Source organism: Pelobates fuscus, chromosome 2 (assembly GCF_036172605.1).
Source record: "Pelobates fuscus isolate aPelFus1 chromosome 2, aPelFus1.pri, whole genome shotgun sequence".
Lineage (NCBI taxonomy): Eukaryota > Metazoa > Chordata > Amphibia > Anura > Pelobatidae > Pelobates > Pelobates fuscus.
The window spans coordinates 418,337,954-418,353,431 of NC_086318.1; the positions used below are offsets into that span (position 1 = coordinate 418,337,954).

Genomic DNA, 15,478 nt, shown 5'->3' on the forward strand with positions numbered 1-15,478 from the left:
CTCTTGACTGACGCAAAGAGTGGCCTTCTGAACAAGAAAACATTCAATTACTTTTTTCTTTTTTCTGGTGGCGGGGTGAGATGGAGTGAATAGTTCTCAACAAATTTACTGTTCTACAGGCTTTAGAATAGTGACCATTAGTTATTAAGCATAAAAAAGTCCAAACATGACCAACCCAGGGGCAGACTAGACTTACTTTGAGAAATGGAAAACAATTAGCTGTGTGAATGTGCATAACTTGTCACGCTGCTTCATGTAATCCTCTCATAGATTGGTTTGCCGGTGGGGCAGATGATGTCCACATGTGCCTTGGATCAATATACATTTTTATTGCCAAACCCTCTGGCGTGGTATTTTAATACAAATAAAGGCATCAAGTAATTTCATACGTTGTAGTCTGATTTACATTTTGTACAAGCACAATCTACAATTTTTTTTATAATTTCCTTACTTTAATTAAAGAGAATACTATATTAATGTCCTACTCAATACTTGTTACGCTGAGATTCCCATATGCTATTCCTTAGAATTCCATTTCGTGTTCTCCAAAACAATTAGCTTGTTGTTCCTGTATTACTTTTTTTAAATTGACTTCATGTTCTATCATTTAAACTGGGGATTTTCTACCACTGGCAGCGTGTCAAGGATACAGGCTTTTTTTAGATTCCACTAGAAATATTTTTAGAATGCAATTTATATTTTGTTCTCAAGATAAAATGATGGACACAACAACTATCATTATCGTTAGTCGTGCTGAAGTGGTAGAGAAAAGATCCGCAGGCTTTGGTTGTTACAGTTTATACAATTACGTCTGGCAATAAGATGGGTTGATCTGTCTCAAAATATTGGCACACATTTCATGGGAAACTGTCTCTCCCTAAGAGTTTTCGTATTGTGTTTACTAATACCCCATATTTACCAAATATGTTTATGTGAGGGATGAAAAAAAAAACACAATGTAAAAATCCACACCTCTTTATCCTGCAACGGAGTATCTTCATCTTAAATGGACACTATAGTCTCCCAGACCACTTCATCTCATAGAAGTGGTGTGGGTGCAATATCCCTGTCTCACTTAGTTCTGCAATGTAAATCACTGTGGTTTTCGAGAAACTGCAATAATTACCTTGAAGGACTAACATTGCCTCTAGTGGCAGTCAATGAGACAGCCACTAGAGGTACTTCCTGGATACTAGCAGACGTTGAGTCTCTTAAATAACACTGGACGTCCTCACGCTCTGAATTCCCATAGGAAAGCATCAAAGCAATACTTTCATATAGAGAAGGCCTAACACGCTTGTGGCTCTTGTTGCGCATGCACACTAGTCCCACTCCCCCCGTGTCGGAGGCAGAAATCCATCTCAGCACTGGCACTGTATTTTGGGGAGTAAAGAAAGTTTTTTTTTTTTTTTAAACCATTTATAGGTGTGAGGGGGGGGGGGCAAATTTGTATTCCTTACACTATATAATCCATTTAACTCCCTGTCAATCATGTTATAAGCTCTGTCCTGCATCTTGCGTCAGCATAGAGCAAGCAGACATAAACATTGTTTTATTTTTCCTCTTCTCTGTGTCTATTTCCCCTCCTCATTAATTACTTATAAAATGTCCACGTGTATGAAACTATATTCAGGGATATTTACTAAAGTGTGAATTGTTGGGAATTCAAATGATTTCCAAATTATAGAACAAAATAAAGGAAACGGAAAAATTCTCCAATTTGACTTTGTTTTCCGGTTGACTAGTTTCGTCTAATGCTTGGAATTCACTTGCAATTTCGGACAATTCCAGTGTAATACAGTGAGGCTTACTGAGAATTGTTTGAAATGTACTTCACAAATATATTGGTGAAACCGAAACAGAATCCCTTGAAAATCAGGGTGAAATGGCAGTGTAAATTTGCCTCCATTGATCAGTAGTTTTGGTGCCCAGTTCCTGTCATTGCGTGCCAGGATTGTCCGTTTATTGCAGCTAAATAAACATGTTATTTATTTTAAGATTATAAAAACATACTATTTTACAGGAGGCATGTCAAGGGTACCGAGCTGGTTTGTGCACAATAAGAACCCTCCAATATTTCACAATAAACAGCTAGTGCTATTAGTAGTTGGCAAAGAAGACTTTATTAATTTGTGCTACAAAATATCGTCTGTACCTTCTTAAGATGTTATTCCGAGCACCATGACCACTTTAGTGACTTGAAGAGATCATGGTTCTTGGAGTCTGTACATGCTGCGCTGTACTATAGATGGACTAACAGACAAGTATTTACAACAAGACGAGTTGGACACACAGGAACAGAGCTCAAACGAGCTTACATTCTAGAGGTAGTGGGGTAAAGTGACACAAGAGATAAGGGTAGGGCGTATTTCATGTACAGGATAAAGTACATTGCTAGAATAGTTTACAGTGAAGGGCTAGTCTTCTGGATGATACAGTTGCAGGAATAGGAAGTGGAGTGGGTTAGTGAGGTGCGGGGAGGTACAGCTATTAACAGTTTAATAGATATGCTTTCCTAAAGAAGTGAGTTTTCAATGAGCACCAGAAATTTAAATTAAGCCCTAAATAATATGGGAAGCCTTTGTTAGGACTGAGAGGGGTGAGGCATGGGAGGTGCAGGCAGAAACCGTAACGTGCAAGCTGTGAGAAGCAGATTGCCATAGTCAAGGTTAGACATGATGGCGACATGGACCAGCACGTTGGCAGATTTCGTTATACAGAATATCAGTCACTGACTTGGAGAGGTCAGCTAACAATCTCCCAGAATCTACCGCTAGGAGGCTACAAGTTGTCATCAGACCACGAGAGAGTCATTGGCCACGGCGGGGACACAGACAAGGGGGCAAAATGTTGCTAAACGGATTTCCCTTCTACCAGGAAACTAGGCCAGGGTGCTCCTGGCATCACAACTACATCAGTGGGCTCTAGTGGCTATGAGGAGTGAAATAACCCTTTAAACTGTTCACTATGTTGAGTGTAAAGTCCTGCTGCCAGTTGCCATTCTATGCTAGCAGTGTGTTCTATATAATTGTCCTACCCAAATATATACATTTTTTTCTGCTTTTAATAATTCCTCTGCAATCCTGGTGACATTCTGGATCCCGTGTGACGTTAGCAACTCCTGTTCAATGCTCTGGAAATTGCTTTTTGAATTCATTTTAGAGGATAGATCGGTGAAGAAAATTAATGATGATGTATTGAATGAAATATTCAAAGCAGACTGAAATGCATGCTGAGATGGAGACATTATAGAGGGATGAGAAAATGATTTATTGCATGTTTCTGTGTCAAAGGCTGCAGTAATCTGTCCATCAGGAAAATGGCTTATTTACCTGTGAACTTTCAGTGCATGTGTGAGATTGTAGGGGCTTATTTACTAAGCTGCAGACTGTGGTACATTGAAAACTGAATTGCAAAAATAACTAAATTGTTAAGATTCTCAAACTAGGCTTTAGTCAAAGCTTTGCTATGGTATTTAAATTTTAAAATTCAGTTTTAGAATTATCAGCACATATGTATGGTTATTATTGGATGTGCTAATATTCATTCTATAATTATTCTTTCTTTTTGTCACTGTATTCAATATTTATTGGACGTTTCCAGAAATACAAAAAATATAAACCTAACAAAAGAAGCACTTGCGCCAGTGTGTAAAAACTGCAAACCTCTTGTCTATAGCCTTTGCAAGCCCTCCCCTTCTAACCCCGCCCAGACTTTCTGTGGCTGTCCAATCACAGACCTCCCAATGCAGCTCAATGTAAGGCAGGTGCTCTGAGCAATTGCTGCCTCTTTGTTTTAGTTCCACTGAGCTAACAAAACCAGGAAGTAACAGGACTGGGTGTCTGATTGACAACCAGAGCAGTGCAGGCAGGTTAATTTATAAAAGTGTCAATTTCTTTTGAAATCTGCACCTTTTGTAAACTTAAAGAAGAGGGCATCCTCTTCACATAAAGCACTTCGGTAAGCTGGAGTGCTTTACGGGTCTGAGTGGCCCCTTTAAATACAAAGTGTCCCTTCAAATACAAACCTTAGACAGAGACAGTTATCAGAATCAATGAGGTATATGAAATTCTTCAAGAACTTGCTGTTGAATGAGTTAAACAGTGAACTTTGCTTAGTTTTAGTAACCTCCCCTTGTTATATTTATCACTTTATGCACAGTTACTCTCCAGTTCCAAAGTTCTGTTGTAAACCTAACAGAGCCCAAACCGAACACAGGCGGTGTACACACCTTTGTCAGCCCTGTCTGTGATTACAAATTGTATACAATGGTTTACCTACCTTAGCCATATTAATGATGGCATTATTGAAAGACATCCTTAAAGTGTTACATTATCAGCACGTTTCCTGGCCGGCTGCAGTGATATCGGTTACTATACAGACACCGTGTCCCTAAAAGCCTTTCTAGGTCCTCATCCATCCCCTGTTATAAGCATAGTACCTGAGCCAGACTAAGAAGAGAAGATGTTTATACAGAATCCTTACTCTTGGTTCTCGGCAGTGGAATCAGGAAATTGTATTAGGAAAAAGAAAGTGGCAGGACAGGATAAACAGGAAAAGTATGACAGTCTTTCAGTAGTCATTAACTAATAGAGCACTAGCTATATTTAAAGAGGCAAATTAAATTTCAAAACATCTACAGCTTATTGTAGTGGTTATAGTGCAACAAGTTCTTGATTACAATGTATGCGAGTTTTGAGGGGTGTTACAAAACGTGGGGCTGTGTCGGCTCCCAGAGCCCATTCTTCTACTATCCTAGAGAATTTCACTTGCTCATTATCTATATTATATTTTATGGCAATCATATGCTGTAATGGATGGGCTAAGACACCCCAGTGCTCACAGCCTATCAATGCTATAGATATTTAGCCAGCAAATACACAGTGATACAGATGAAATGGACATGAAATGCTTGTAGCGCTGTTCAAAAACAGTGCAGTGGGGTGTGAGTGGGGGTGCAGCGAGAGGTAGGGCTGTACTGAGAAAGTTTGTGACTTACTTATACTTATTTAGAACAAGAACAATGTTTTACAGACTGGTTTATAAATGCATTTATTGTAGTTATTACTGTGAGTATCATTGCTGTGGAACTCTGTTATGCACTCAGACACACCAACAATATGGAGCTCCTAGAAAATAGGGACATTAGGAGAGAAAAGAGGGACAGATGGATTTGGGCCCAAATTAGGGACTGTTCCTACTAAATAGGGACACTTGGGAGGTATGTGAGCATATATATACATCCTCACTCCTCTAAAGCCCAAGGGAATACCATTTAATATAAGAGGGTTCAAACGAGCAATGGCCAACCTAGCAGAGCATCAGGAGGAATGGGAATCATAAACATCAGCTGTGCAAAGATTGGTCATCAAAGCTCATCATTAATGCATCATTAAAAGCAGCAACATTTTATTAACCTCTTCATGACCTTGTGACCTTGTTCATTGCTCTTGACAATTATTATTATCATTATTATTATTATTATTATTAGTGTTTCTTTAGAAAAGAAAAAGTTGATCAGTTGCAGCCTGTAGTGTTTTTTTTCTGCAATGAGAAAATTTGTGTAAATCAAATATTGTGTTTGTCTTCTAGAATGCTTTAAATTTTCATTTATTACATTTTAACCCTTGCAATATCTGGGCTCATGAGTCCCGGCAGAGCCATCTCTCAGAAAGTGACTTTTGTTTTTTACAATCACTCGCTAGCACCAACTTACATTCCAAGTGTTAAAAGCAGATAATAGTTTGAAAGGACATGACAAACTGGAGATATATATATATAATGTGATCAGGAAGTGCGTGAAGGAGAGATACTATATTTTACTTGGCAGACAGTGTATCTGACTTTAAGTCCATTGGATGCAGGAATAACGCACACTGTAGCATTTGTTTCTTAATCAGGTGGTTTACTACGTAATCTAACTCCTGAAAGGCAATGCGTTATAGTAAACCATACAATGCTTTCACACCAAACAGACCAGGGCATGTCCCATCTTCAGTCCATTAACCCCTTAAGCACACATGACATGTGTGACATGTCACGATTCCCTTTTATTCCAGAAGTTTGGTCCTTAAGGGGTTAAACAGACAGGAATGGCATATTACATCATACACTTCATTGAAATTTAACATTATTAGTTTCTAAATATTACATAAATATGGAAACCATAAATTAAGGCTTTTTGGGGGTAATTCATTTATTATTGTATTATTGTATTATATATTATCTCCTTGCTATGTAGGAAAATGCCTTTTTATTGATCAAGAGCCATTACACATTAGTAAGTGTTACTAGTCATATAATGAAATACATTGGTGGACATGGCCTTATTTATGAGGAGACAGACATATATATTTAAATATTGAGACACTTGAATACAATGTCCTATTGAGTGGCAGTGTTCTAACTCATCTTGACTTTGATTTGTACCTTGGTACTAGTCTAGTCTACAGCAAATGTAATTAGTTAAAATTGATTCATCAAATGTTTATTTTTTTTTTTTAAATGGTTTAATCGGATTTCGTAATCGGATTTGGTTAAGACAAAGTTTGTCCATATTAGAATTTTTGGAAAAATTATTTGGACAAACCAATACGGTGCAAAAATGCACCTATTAGTGTACTACGAAATAATATTTTACATAATATAAATAGTATTATTAGTGTACTGCAAAACATATATGTAATTATTATATTTATTTCTTGCAGTATACTGGTAAGTGCAATTTCGTCTTATTTGCTTCACAGATCAAGGTGAAAAGAAGTCCTCAATAGAGGGAATAAAGGAGACGTGGTAAATCTATTATATCTAATATATTTTTAAATGTAAAACATATAAATATAGATTTTTAATTTGTTTTATTGCTCCTCTTTTTTTCCCCTATGTTGGTCCTTTCTCAGTTGACCGGTGATTTAGTGTCTGCCCCCTATCCATCAATAATTTTTTCCCCCATCTTTTTTTGTTTGTTTTGGTGCCACAGAGAAAACTCGAAATCGCGAAACAAATAAACTGATTTTTCACTCCTTGTTTCCTTTGTTTCGTGATTCAGTCTTATGGCTATTCGGAATTGGAGAATTCAGTTTACTTGCTATCACCTGAAATTCAGACGAATCACACAAGACTATTGGTTATCCCATGCTCAGTTTCTTTGGACAAAGGGATAATCCTGCAGCTTTGTTCCCCGGGTTTGTTTCTATTAGACACACAAACAGAAAACGTGTATATTTTACAGGTACAGAGCTTGACCAGGTAAGATCATCCACATCGTGTGGTCCAGTAAATTGGTGTTATGTTTTGGAATCATGTCGAAGTGTTACTTGAAGGAACTGGTCCATGAAAATGAGCCTTCTTGCTCGAAGAGCGATTAAGATTAAGATTAATATACATGCTGTAAATATTTATGTTTATCTCGGTCACAAGGTCTACTCCCAGCATGTCCCATCAGATATTCTACCAATAAGATCTGACAAAGTCCCGTAAATCACTCTGGTAATATTACTTCTCTCTGCTTTGACGCTGTACACACTATAGGCTCAAGATCGATGTTACTGTGTTTTGTGGTTGGCTTAGTGCCAAATCTATCATGTTTCACTCATCAGTTGAGTTATAAAAGTATACTATTTATATGTTGTATTATTCCTATGGGATTGTTCATAAATCATCAACACATTATGTTGTTGTGTTCAGTGTGCTTGGTGACATTCCAAGTTTCGACATATTGTAACAACAGGCAAGGTGGGTCCTTCTGAAGTCATTTACTAGGAAAGTGAAATCGCCCATTTCCTTCTCTCTACCCTGGTTTCATTGTGTCCTGTTGAATTGCAGCTGGAATATCTGAACACGTTCTTTTCCATCAGTATGTGCCGGGAAACACAAGATTCAAGTCACGAAAAGTGAGAATGTAATTTCGTTATAAGGAATTGTCCGTAGCTGCATGTAATGAAATTGTTACATCTAGCGTGAAACAAATGGACACAGTTTTCAGGTCCTGGAATAGTGATTGATACAGAAGTTGAATGCATCCTTTTTGGGCAGGGCGACGGGCGCGTTATTAATCTAGGTTTTTTTTCTTAGGCAAAAAAAAACCTTAAATGAAAAAAAGTAAAGAGGTTTATTCACTAAACCAGATTCTGTGAAGCTTTGACATAGAAATTAGACATGTTATGCTAAAATAGCTGGATTAAGAAAAATAAATCTCTAATTGCTATTTTACCTCAAATTATTCATTCGTTTGTTAGTTTCCCACAATTCCCAGATTAGTTTAAAGGACTCTATAAGCACTCAGACCATCCGTGTCTCTCTAGTTTTATCCCTGCTTGTAAAACATTGCCGTTCTGCAGAATAGACTTTGGCTTTTACCTTCCTATGGTGTATATCGGGGATGCCCAAAAGGTAGATCCTCAGATCTTTTAAAAACTACAGCTTCCATGATGCTTTGTGGTTCTAAAAGCATGCACAGCATCATGGGGATTGTACTTCTACAACATCTGGTGATCTATTTCTTGGGCACCCCTGGTGTGTATACAAGTATTAATAGATTTCATATGTGAGAAAAATGAAGGAGCATAATGACAGGGTTTTTTATTTCCATTAAAACTTTTTATACAGTGCCGGTTACCCCAGGTGCATCGTGCTGGAGTGTAGGAGTGCCTTAATTTCATCTAAAGAATTTTGTACTTATGACTAATTTTATAGATCGCCTGACATTGTTTCGACGCAGTGTTTGCACCGATCAAGTTTTTTTAATTTTTTTCTGTCAAGTTATTTTTACACACATGTTAAAATACTTTCGTATAGCTTTGACAATGGCCTATTTTTAGAGCAAGTCTTTGTGTTAAACTGTGCGATAGACGGTTTGGATATGCCTTGCTAATCGTATTCACACACAGCGTGATGACCGTGCTCAGTTAGTCACACTGAAAAGGCTAATGCCACCGGTGGCCGAGGTAGCTTCCTGCTTTTATACAGACTCCAGCAGACCTGTCACCTGATATAACTCACTACCGGTGTTAAATTACCTGCAATGATACCACACGGTTTGTTTGATAAATTTTTTATATTTTAAATCTTTGCTCACTTTGATGGGAGGTTTATTCATCTGCAGATCATATAAAAAGATATCTGCTATAAACTGAGATAGTCTTACAGCCCCCTTTGAGGTTTGAAAAAGTTTGAAGTTCTGAAAACAGTTGTTTCTGATCTGTCATCAAATGATACGTTACTAGGGTTACTATGACTTTAAAGTAAACTATGATACGGAGAGATACCATTTCTTTTCTAAGCACTGCTGAAGGCGTTTTCTGAAGAGTTAGTGTGAACAATGTCATATGACAAGGTGGCGTGATCTAGTAGGCAGAAATAACATGAAATGAGTATTGCTGAATACGTCTTAAAGTGACCTTGTAGTCAAACGATTTGATAGCTCAATGATTTGGTACAGCACAATATCTTTTAATTATACCGTGTGCAGCTCACTTTTAGTGGCACTAACTTGCTTTAGGAACAAAATCTGCCATTGCCTCTCCCCTGCCCCAATATCCCTGTTTTCTGTGGACTTAGACTATCTGCTCAATTCGTGTTGTAGCCCAGTGCCTCATAGCACTTACATTATTGGGACTTAAAAGAAGATTTAGCCAAACTCACTATAGATTGTTTAGACGGAAATTTTAATATATTTATTGACATTATTATTTTAAGCTGATTCATGAAGGGGGGGTGGGAGGGTTGGATGAGCTTGCCAAAGTCAGGTTTGGTTTATTGAATCTTGCAGAAATGTCTAGAAAATCACATCACAAACTGTTATTATCTATTACATCAACATTTATCATCTCACATTCCATTTTACAGCTCAGTTATCATCTAACGTTGGACACAAAAATCACTGATCGTCTTTTACGTTTTGTTATTTGTTTGTTTTGTTTTTTTAGATCATTTAAAGTATTTGAACTTATAACATGCAAGAAGGAGCAAGCATTTTATTTACCACTGACATCACAGCAATGCACAATCGTTATGTGTCCTAAGCTAACTTGGCGTCTAATGTCATTTTATGCATTGTGACTCCGATATTTCACATCATTTTCATGGTGTGCATTGTAGTCTTAACAATAACTAGAGCACACTCACTCTCATTATCCGTAGATTTAATCTACACCAGTTCTGTTCCAGTGGTGATGCTAACAAAATCTGGACCACTGGCATTTCTCGATGACTGGGTTGAAAACCACCTTTTTAAACCAATCCTGTTTTGATTAGGATACGACCTGTAGTCTTACACAATCTTATGATAACGTGTTAGGCCATCCTGTGACGAAATTTGTTCCTGTTGATTGTTGTCCCAATTTACTCAAATGTCACAAGTCCAGAATCAAATAAACATTTTATTTTCGAGAACTGAACAAACTGGTTCAAAGGTTCCCGTTGGTTTCTGTTCATTTTTAGAAAGATTTCGTTGTTTATGTTGGTTATTTTAGGAAGAATAGCCTTTTGTGTGTTACTTACGAAAGAATCCTAGTCATTTGTGGTATTGGTAAAGCGCGCCTTACTCTTGTACGCCCGAAGGATTTTTCTACATATTTCTTTAGAAATAAGCTAATCAGTGGGGCAACTTTTAAATACAGTTAGAGCTTCTAAGAACTATATTTAGACCAGGTTTCTGACATGACAAAGTATATTTCAGTTTTGTTATAGTTAGTAGGTGGGTGACATTTTTCATTTTAAGACTCGGTAATACCAGTTAATTAGCCGCACACTGACTTTTAAAGCTATGTTTTTACAGAATGTTTTGTTTTAAATGTCTTATGTAAGTATATATATTTAATATATTTGTTATGTTTATATATGGTTTCTATTTTCTTATTATCATTAACACATGCAATTATTTAACTGCTAGAGAACTAAAAATAACGGTGTATGTTTTCGGGGATTTTTATATTGTTCTTGAGAGAAATTATTGGATTTTATTCTTCATTATTATTGTCCATTTAAATGAGTGATTTTGTTGTATTTGAATTTAACTACCTCCAGAGTCGGATCCAGAGCCTGATCGCTGGAGGGGCACTCTGTAGTGGTTATGGTGCCAGGAGTGCCGTGACGCTCTCCCAGAGTAAGTAGTCAAATTGTTTAACAACAGTTTGACAACTTAACTGGGGTCTGGCGAGATATGGGGTTGTAGTAGGGGATAGGAGCGGTGCAGTGAGTGTGTGTGTGATGCACCGTGTGTATGAGGTGGCAGTGTGTGAATGTGTAGGGACTTTTGTGTGTGTGGTGGTGGGGGGAGGGGGGGTAGGAAGGCAGATTAAAGCAAATATGATGTTTTTATAATATAAAGTTTAGTTTTTTATTAAAATAAATATAGTGTATATCCCTTCCTTCTTACCCATAGCCCAGGAGGGGGAGACAGTTTATTGCATCCCTGGTGGTCCTAGGGGGGGAGTGAACTCTAGCCTGCAGCTGGTGAGGCTATAGAATAACTTCATTTTGATGAAGTTGTTATGGTGCCTGAAGTGTTACTTTAATTCCCCCATCCTTAGCAGACCTAGCAACATTTTGTTAGCCTAGGGTCTTTGTAAGGCCTTTATGTGAGCACATTAAATGTTAATTATAAACATTATGTCACATTATCATATTTATATACAGGTTTATTTTTTGTGTTGTTTTTTTTTAAATCTAGAATATAAATCTCTTGTCATTCTTAACCATGATCCCACCATGTTTTCTGCATTGGGTTTGACCAATATGTTTCATGTCAATATTAAGCTTAAAAGTTTGATAGGAGTTAAAGTTCCAACTGAATAAAGCTTGGGATAATTTTAATTTTACGTTAGCTACAGAACATTCATTTTATTTTGGCATGTGTTACAGTACAAGAACAATGTCTTGACGACATATACAATGTACAACGCAGTGATGCACAGTACCACATGCTCTTCCACGATTATTCGAAGCGTAGCATGTTTCAGTCACAGAGTTTTATATTCTCTAAACAGAGGTAATGACTTTGTTGTTATGGAGAAGAAGAAAAAAAACCTCTCTATAATATTAAACATTCTTCCGTTGCGTATTTCATAAGCGCTCGCTTGAACCGTAAACATAACACATAATGCTGTTGTATATTTTAAACATTATTGCTCTTCAACTTCCTAAAAGGGAACCCCTTTGCTAAGGATTTATTTTTATTAGCTGTTAACAAGCTACATTATTGCTGTTCCAAATATGGTAAGCCATAAGCAAATGCTTGCAGTGGGTGCATTCTTTAACAGTACAGAGAAATGTTTCTTGGTAAGGGACCAGAATAATGTGAATAAGTCACATTTTACATGCTGAAGGCCATACATGCTGATTTGCAGGGCTCAGAACCTGCAGCCATGTTAAAAATATTGGTGTGGGCGTGATCGGGTCCTTATCCAATAAAGAAGTGGAAATCCTTGACCAGTCCTACAATGCCCATCATGAAGCAGGAGGCAAATATTTAAAGCCATGGTAGTCAGACTACTCACGGACAACTCGCTAGTTTGGAGCACGGTTTGTAATTGTATGGTGTTTTGTATTGTGGTTACAGATTCATATAGTACAATTCCCAAGGATTTTTAGCTACACAGATGACGATGCATTTTGCCACCCCCTCCCCCAGCAAAAAAAAGGTGCATCTTCACCTGTGTGTCTTGTTATCCCCCTACCCCTCTTTTGAATTTATCTGTCTTTAGTGTTTCATATCCCCTCTTTTGAATGTATTACCCCTTTTGTGCTTTAGTGTATTTTATTCCCCCTTGAGTGTGTCTTACAACCTCCTTTGTATGTCTCTTACTTCCCCCCAGACCCTTTGTGTGTTTCTTACTCCAACCCCTTTCTGTGTCTCTTTCTCCCCCCAGACCCTTTCTTTGTCTTGGTCCCCCCCACAGTCCCTCTGTATGGCTCTTTCTCCCCTTAGTCCGTTTTGTGTGTCTCTCCCCTCTAGATCCCTTTGTGTGTCTTTCCTCCCAAGCCATGTAAACATAGATATGCAGGCAAAAATACATACATACTTACACAACCATAAAGGCACACAGACATACTTGCATACAAAGACAAACATGCACAAGAGACATACATACATACATACAGAGTCATACATACATACCTACTGTACAGAACGGTCCCTGGAGTGCATGCTGTCTGGCTCTGTGGAGTCCCTTCCTGCTGCCCAGCCACATCACTGGGCGCCAGACACGCTGTGTGGTACACAGGGAGCAGGGATATGATGCAATTCATATCCCCACCCCCTCCACACAGCCGCGGCAGACACCAGGGTGGTGGCTGGGCTCCGCGGGCGGTAGGATGCTGGGCTGCGCAGGCGGGAAGAGACTGGGCTGCGCTGAGGGTAGGGAAGGCCACGCTTCAAGAAGTAACCAGCTGGAGGGGAGCACAGTGCACTTTCCTCCTGCCGGTTAGCCTGGCATTGCACCCCCATGGCTGGTGCGCCCTAATGGGAGCGCTGGCCCTGACAATTCCTTATCATAATGTAATATGTATAATAAAACATGGTATATTATAAAGTAAAGTAAACTATTTTATATATAACTATAAGTATATATATATGTATATTTAACGTAAAGATTTATATATTTACAACAGTATTAATTTGCTCAGTGCGTAGATATTGCCAATGTTTCTACATTTTTCTAATCGGTCCATCTATTGTATTCTATGTATCTATGCATCTATTTTTCCAGCTAAAGCGATTTTTCTGGCAATGTTCGTCTCCCTTCATAAAGAGGTTTCTGAACTTTACTTTTATAAGATGTCCCTAAAGAAAACCGTCTTACTTTTGTTCAAGTAATAATCAAAATGTTATCAATATAATGGTAGTTTAAACATTACATAAATGTTTTTTTTAATTAACTGTGAGTCCATATAGTTATTTTACTTCAGCCGATACATTTGTGAAGATCACATCAATTTTGAAACCGTACATATGACCTAAAAAGGAAAAAGTACTTAAACACCTCCAAACATTCCTGACTATAGTGCAAAAAAACACAATTCAATCCTCATTATTTATCAGAACATTTTCTTGAACTGATTTTTGCTGGAAGTCTTTGAATAGTTGTATTTACATTCTACAATTGTGTATAAACTTGTAAAAAAAAAAAAAAATACAAATGTATTTGGCTTATTTTTGTCTATCACTTATTAGTGGCATTATTCGTTATAAATGTGAATTGACCCATGACAATGTTTGTGTTTTATAGTAAGAGGAAAAAAAGTCATCACCTCTTTAAAGATTTCTGTTCCTGGCATAATTTTATAACAAGGTAGTGTTTTATTTGTTTGTTACAATATTATTATATTTGCCTATATAAACAATCATTTTTACTAGCTACCTTTTAGCTGAATACAAATCAGATGGTTTAATTTTCAACAATTAATTCCATAATCCTTTTAAAAAACTATTTTTTGTATCTTCCTCCAGTTGATTTACTTCATCAACATTAATGTTTTGGGAATTGAAGTATAATCCTACAATTGACCTGTTGCTCTTTTTTTCCCATGTAACATTCCTTCCCATAACACCACATTATTACCAGCATAATGGCATACCACTTCCGTAATACTAGACTTTTATTCAGGTTTGATATCCTGTATAAGCACAGGGCTCCCAATCATCTTGATTTTGGCAGGACAGTTCCAATTTAAGGGCCTTGTCCCGCCATCTTGGGTTGATCCTTAGTGTTCCATTTCTGGGGACATCAGGGAACTGTCCTCAAATGAGTGCATCATTAGACTCTCGCTATGCTAAGACCATGTTCAGAGTGCTGAAACAGTGCTTCCTTCATGGTCTGCCCTCAGTTTATTGACCCGATTTGCATTACTGACTTGCCCCATATCACTTGACCCACCAGTATCCCAATTCATAGGATTCTAATATTGGTGGATAAGTAAAAATGCACCTTTTACGTGTTATTTTTTTCTTTCCTCAACAGTGTAAATTCATTCAAATACCCTGCCCAGTCATCACATACTGTTATACAGTTCATCATATACCAAGAACTCCAGCTCCCTGTTTTGTTATTAAGTGAATACATTGACAAGACAAATAATGATATACCGGCATATCTGCCTACCTCAAATCCTCATAGATTGTAAAATCATTTAAGCTGAGTCTTCCTCACCTCTAAATATCCTCTTTCTATAATTGTGAAGTATTGAGGAAGATGTTGAAACTATATGAATAATAATTGCTACACTATTCCGGTCCTCCCCCTTTTCCTGGTCCATAGCCTCCTCTAACTGCCTAGTTTCCTCTTATCTATATCACCAGAACAGTTCATCTCTGTTAACCCTGATTCAGGCTGGTCTATAAAAAAAGAAAACAAGTGTTCTAATTAGCATTGTTTAGCATGTCTGATATACAATTATAACCCTGGGATTTCACTGGTAGGAATTTTACCAAAACTACCAAGAAATAAAATATATACATTTTATAGAAATATAAAAGGCA

General features: G+C 37.4%; 2 protein-coding genes across 7 annotated transcripts in view; both read left to right on the forward strand.

The window, feature by feature from the left end:
* PLCB4 (phospholipase C beta 4) overlaps positions 1 to 15,478 on the forward strand; it is a 319,240-nt gene that overhangs the window by 150,285 nt on the left and 153,477 nt on the right. The gene's annotated exons all lie outside the window — the stretch shown is intronic.
* Positions 1 to 15,478, forward strand: part of LOC134587546 (uncharacterized) — a 248,165-nt gene that overhangs the window by 29,758 nt on the left and 202,929 nt on the right. The gene's annotated exons all lie outside the window — the stretch shown is intronic.